Below are 6162 nucleotides of genomic sequence, written 5' to 3' on the forward strand. Positions count from 1 at the left end.
TGCATGTATTCCTGGTATTCCTGGTAGGGGGTCTGTGCAATAGCAAACAGTGCCATGGTTTGCTTTTGAGAAAGCCCAGGCTCCAGACCTGGATGCAGCATTGCAGATGGGGCCTCATGGCAGCAAAGCAGAGAGGGACAATCACCTCCCTGTCCCTGCTGGCCACCCATCTTCTGTTGGAGCCTGGGATACCATTGGCCTTCTGAGCTGCAAGCACACGCTGCTGGCTCATGGTCAGTTTTTCATCCACCAGGACCCCCAGGTCCTTCTCTGCAGAGCTACTCTCAAGATCCTGGCCTATACCTGGGCATTTATCCCCAGTGATTAATCAGAAACACATGCCAAAAACTGGGGCTAATCTGGGGCTTCCATTGGAAACAAGCAAGCCAGCTTGCAGAGAGCAGCCCATCCCTTCAACCAAAGTCCCAAATCGGAGATGGCTAAAATTTAGATAAGCAACACATACAAAGACTAAAGTACAGTCCTGATAGCAGCCAGACCTTTACAGCACAGCAGAGACAGGCACTTCATGGTTCACTGGACTGATAATGACTCCTCTGCTCGAGGGAGCTTCACTGTCTGTCTCCTGCTCTTTGTGCTGGTTGTCCAGGTTCTTGTCACTCCCTTTCCCTGGAACCCCTGACACATAACAGGATCAGTGAGCACCAGTGCCACAGGGGTACCATCAGCACTCAGGTAAACATACCAGGGCCTCTTAAAGGAATCTGCTTCGCTCAAGTTAAGATTTACTTTCTGCCTCATTGTAACCCACTGAGTCCCTGTGGTTTACCGTGAGCTGTTTGCTTACCTCAAACCAGGTTCACCATCAGGAATCTTTCAGACTTTGCAGTCAGCTGAGATTGCTTATCATCAATCCAAAGTGACAAAGTCTCCTTCACCTCCACTGTCATTTTTCTGACAGCTGGTGTTTGGGTGCCTCACAGCTGCTGATGCACACACGGCCTATACATCCTACCACGAGCAAGAGGAGGAAAACACTTTCCCAGACGGCTGCACAGGCCACGCTAAGCAAACCAAACCAGCCTGGTGAGCTTTTTGAACAGGTGCAATGGTGTTTCATCAGTGCCATGTTTCAAAGCTTTCAAATACCTGGCTGTGCATATCAGCATTCTGATTGCTCTTTCTGAACTAACAACACCTGGATGGCATTTACAATAGTTGGTGTGCACAGCAGAAGGGTTCTCTTTAATGATTAGCAAACAAGCTTTCTCAAAAGATCCAGGACCAAAACAGAAGTTCTCAATTACCAGCACTGGACACTAACATCTGAGTAGCACTAAGAGAAACTGCGGTGCGTGCAGGGAGCTCTGGGGGTCTTTAGCTCAGCACTACAACACCGCATCAGCTGCCTCAGGCCTCAGCCCCCCAGCAAGACAAGGCTGCAGCTGTGACCCCCACTGATGTCCCCACTGAGGTTTGTCCATCAGAGAAATTACCCAAAGTTATGTAACACTTCAGCCCCAGGGCTATCGCACTGTCTGGAAAAGCAAGAGATGGAAACTGCTTTGTCGGTGGTGTTTTCCAGTGCTTTTGTCCCTGTTGCCATGTTCAGATCCCGGGCTCACACCACATGTTTAAATCTTGCAGTGCTGTCCCTGCCCCACCCTTCTAGCACTACAAAGCCCTGCAGCTCAAAGGCTCTTTTTATTTCTTCAAAGGTTTCTCTTTTCGAAATAAAAGCACCAATGAGCCTCACAAAGAAAGCCAGACCTCCACAAAAGGCCTTTAAAAACACCTCCAGCCCATGCCAGGCTTATCCTGGACCTGGGCACGGCCCCTTTCAGTACCTCCAACCCACAGGCACCTGTTCACACCAACAGTAGATTTTCAGATTCTCAAACCAAAAAAGCAGCAGCATTTCCTTTGAAAGCAGCAGGTTTCGCTATGTATGGTCTGATGACTTACCCTGAGAAAACAAATCACTTGCAAAACAAGCACAGAAATAAATCCTGCAACATCTGGCACATCACACAGGAGGGTCCTCAGCCCACAGAGCCACAGTAAAAGTCCCCCTGAAGGTAAATCATTTGTATCATTTGTATATTTCATAAAAGAAATGGGGACACAGTGGTGAATTTGCCATGAAATACAACCCTGGAACTGCACAGTAGAGTACCTGACACCACAGAACATGCACTGCAGTTTATTTCTAGGAGAACTGCAAGTGTTCCATTATCTGTTCTTCAGAACCGAGCAACAGAAGACAATTTACTCGTCTGAGCACACGGCAACTTCTTTTTTGTAACAAAACCAACAGAAAACAAAATCACACCAAGATCAGCAGATCAACTGTCCAACACACACCTGCCCACGCTCTCTGTCCTCCATGCCTTGGCTGGAGAGGCCACTCAGTCAGTGCTGAGTGCTGAGAGCAGAGAGTGAGGGGTGGCCACAGGACCACAGCCACCTCAGCAGCACAGCTTCTGACCCCTGCTGTTGTAAAAAGTTCGTAAATGTTTGTTCATTGTGTTGGGTGTAAAAAGTTTGTAAAAGTTTGGGGGGGATGTTGCTGAGGGGGGCTGTGAGGGAGCGGGGTCGAGCGGGCTAACGGGTTTTGTAACCGCCCCTCGGCTCCTGCTTTCGCCATTTCTTTTTCCGCGGCTCCCGCCCTCCCCGCTCCTGTTTGCGCCGCTTCGCCCCCCCCGCTCCGGATTGGACGAGCTCGGGACGGGGAACGAGGGCACCTGGCAACGGGGAACGGGCGGCAAGAAGCAACAGCCCCAGCAACAAGGAAGAGTAAAGCCTGGTAACAGAGAAGGCGCAGTCGCTGAAGCACGAGACGCCGGCCACTCAGAAGAAATGAGAGACTATAAAAGCAAGTGGCCAGCCGGTGGGGGGCGCGCGTCGCGAGAGGAGCTGTTGGCTCCCCGGGCCGGCCAGTGCTGTGGTGCTTGTGATAGGTTACTCAAATTAAATAAATTATGTATGATTTGGAAGCGGATTTGGTCTAATTCATGACACTGTCACTGAGGCAGCAGGCACAGCAGGTACTACTGAGGCATCAGTACATTACCATTGCACAAGTCACTCCTTGTTTTCTTGCCTCCTATTATTGCTGTAGGAAAGTACCTCCCTGATGGGGGGAAGAAAGAAAAAAGCACAATAGCTGCTAAACTTTCATTTAGTCTTCATACAGAATGAACTAAGTAAATCAGAATGTGCAAGGCAACTACCTGAGGAACTCATTGGCCAAGGGTTCATTATGAAGCCTGTTATCCACAGGCCAGGGTTTGCACCAGACTGAAATCCACCAAGACAGACCTGTGCCTTGGAACTGCTCAGGGGCAGCTCCACGCTGCAGATGGATTCAGCTGCTCTATCTTTCCTGGTGCGATAACTTCCTGATCTCATTACAGAACTACATACAACAACCCACAGAACCTCTGGTACGTATTTGATTTAAATATAAATGTATTTATTAAAATACAGGTAACATCTTCTATTGCAATCACATAGCAGCGCAGCCGTTTGGTCAGGCAGCACAGCTCCTACCACCCACGTTTTGAGCAAATTAGGAAGTTTGTTCAGAATGTCGATTCAAACGTCAAATCGTACAGCACGGCGTACAAGACTCTGCTTATCAGTCAGCACGGATACAGACAGCGCAAGGAAAAAAGGGAAATAAAGGGCTCCCTATTGCAGTGTTTGAGGCATGGACTCAGATGTGAACGATCCAAATCGTTTATTACAAGTTCTCACATCCCTTTATATACCTTCACAAGTTTTAGTTTTCTAACTTTCCCATCCACCCTTACAACTTTCCCAACCACCTTTACATGTCAACAAAGCATTCTACAAAACACTTTTCAACTGTCCATGCAAGCACATATCCAATCAGAGCTGTGAGTCCCTTCTTCTCCTTCCTGAGGTGTCCTTGGTTCTCACACTGTTTATCTTGCTCCACAGCTGCTGCTCTGAACAGCTTTTCTTGTATTCCTACACAGTGCTTAAGCTCATCAAAGAGCACCGAGTTGCTCCAAAGCACAGACAAGCTCTGTAACGGCTCGTTACACCTTCTATGTGAAGTTTTGCTGTTTCTGTCAAATATTATTTACCTCCATAGTTCAGAATCATCAGTACAAGTAGCGATGAAACACCTCTTGAACCAGGCCTGGAGAAGACAGGATTTGAACTCTCCAAGGCAGCTACACCAACATGTTCTAGCCGACTGCATTGATGTTCTAGTCAGGTACTGACGGCTCTTCGTATTGATACCAAATCACATTGTTTCTAAATCCCCTGAAAAGGGCGTTTCAATCTCTCTCACAAGCAACAATAATCAAGTTCTGTTTTTCATCTCTGTATAATTCCATCAGCAATTAAATCTGTCAAAAATAATACGTTTACGTAGGCTGTTATAAATATTATAAAGAAAATGGGATCAGTTTTCATAACAGGAGTAATTATCACCTGTTAGCTTGTGACAAGAACTTAGCTCAAGATGGTCTTAGTGTAACTACCCATCTGTTCCTCAGAGTAGTTAATAAGTGAATCATATAAATAATTTAAGCAAATGAAGAAAATACTTTTACAACTTCCAAATTAATTTATATAAAATATAAATGTATTATTTCCACAAAAATGTATTTTTCATCAGACTTTTATAGTATGTTGCCACATTCTCAAGGTGCTCCGCATGCTGACAGCAGGGCTCCCAGGTCGGGCTCTGGCAGTGCCGAGCCTCCCGCTGCTCAGCTGCCCTGCAGGGGACGGCTTGTAACAAGTCGGAATCGTTTGCTCGGCAATCTCTGCCAGCACATTCGCTTTGTTCCCTAAGGATCCGACAGGTCGGGTGTTCTCGCAGCCTCACCTGTCTTTAACTTCAACTCGCGCCATTTTCGGGCGCACTTCTGCCGCCCTCAGCCCAGCGTCGTGCTCGCACCGCGCTGTCTCGCGCGGGATTTACGCACGGCGCGGACACAGCGGGGATGAGCCGCCAGGATTAACGCTGAGAGCTGAGAGCGGCTCTGCAGCGCGGAACGGACCGACCTCACCGCGTCAGGCCCGGCCCGTCACCGGGTTGGAATCGCTGCACCGCGCTTCGCACGTTCGCTTCTCCCACCGTCCTCCATTCCCAGCAGTAAAACCACAACCCCGGCTTTGCGCCTGCGCTCGCGGCTCTCTTCAGAAGCTTCACTCCACAGACACACAAATAACGGTTCGGCGTCCGCCCGCCGCCTGCCCCGCCCGGCCGAGCAGCGCAGCGCCGATACTCGGCAGGGCATATACCCGGCAGCGCCGATACCCGGCAGCGCAGTGCCCGCCGAGCAGCGCAGCGCCGATACCCGGCAGCGCAGCAGCGCGGATCGCGCCCCCTCACGGGCCGCCATGGCACGGCAGGGCAGTGTGGGCTCCAGCACGAGCGGATAGAAGACAGAACGAGTCCTCGGCTTCACGCTCGTCCCGGAGGAGCAACGCAGACGGCCTCGGTCCGTCCCGGTGCCCACCAAGGGAAAAAGCCGGTCCGCGGACATCCCGCCGTGCCGGGCGGCTGACTGACACTGACTGACACTGACACTGACTGACACTGACACTGACACTGACACTGACACTGACACTGACACTGACACTGACACTGACACCGACTGACACTGACACTGACACTGACACTGACACTGACACCGACTGACACTGACACTGACACTGACACTGACCCCGACCCGCCCCTCAGCACGGCAGCCCGTTCCTCCCGCTCAGCTCACGGCGCATGCGCGGTACCCACGCGCGGCGGCTCCAGCTCTGAGCATGCGTAGAACAGGCAGCGGCTGACGGGCGGTCACGTGCAGTGACGCAATGACGCGGTGACGTTTCTCTCGCGCCGGACGGATGACGTCACTGTGCGGCGGGTCGCCGTTCCGTCCGGCCGTTCCCGCCCGCATGGCGCCCCGCCCCGCGCAGCACGGAACGCGCCGGGCTCGGGGCCGGGCTGTCAGATCCGACAGCCGGGAGCGGAAGGCGGCGGGAGGCCGCTAAGTTTTCAGCCAATCGGCAGCAAAAGGCTCCCCCGCCGCCACCAATCAAAAGTGCGGGTTTCCAAAACTAGAGCGATGAGCCAATGGAAAAGCCCGCAGCGCCGCCGCTCCGGCCAATCGCGTCTCGCTGTCCCGCGGGCCGTGCCTACGGCCTCCCGGCGCCAGGGGG

The sequence above is a fragment of the Coturnix japonica genome, chromosome 14 (assembly GCF_001577835.2).
Source record: "Coturnix japonica isolate 7356 chromosome 14, Coturnix japonica 2.1, whole genome shotgun sequence".
Taxonomy (NCBI): Eukaryota; Metazoa; Chordata; class Aves; order Galliformes; family Phasianidae; genus Coturnix; species Coturnix japonica.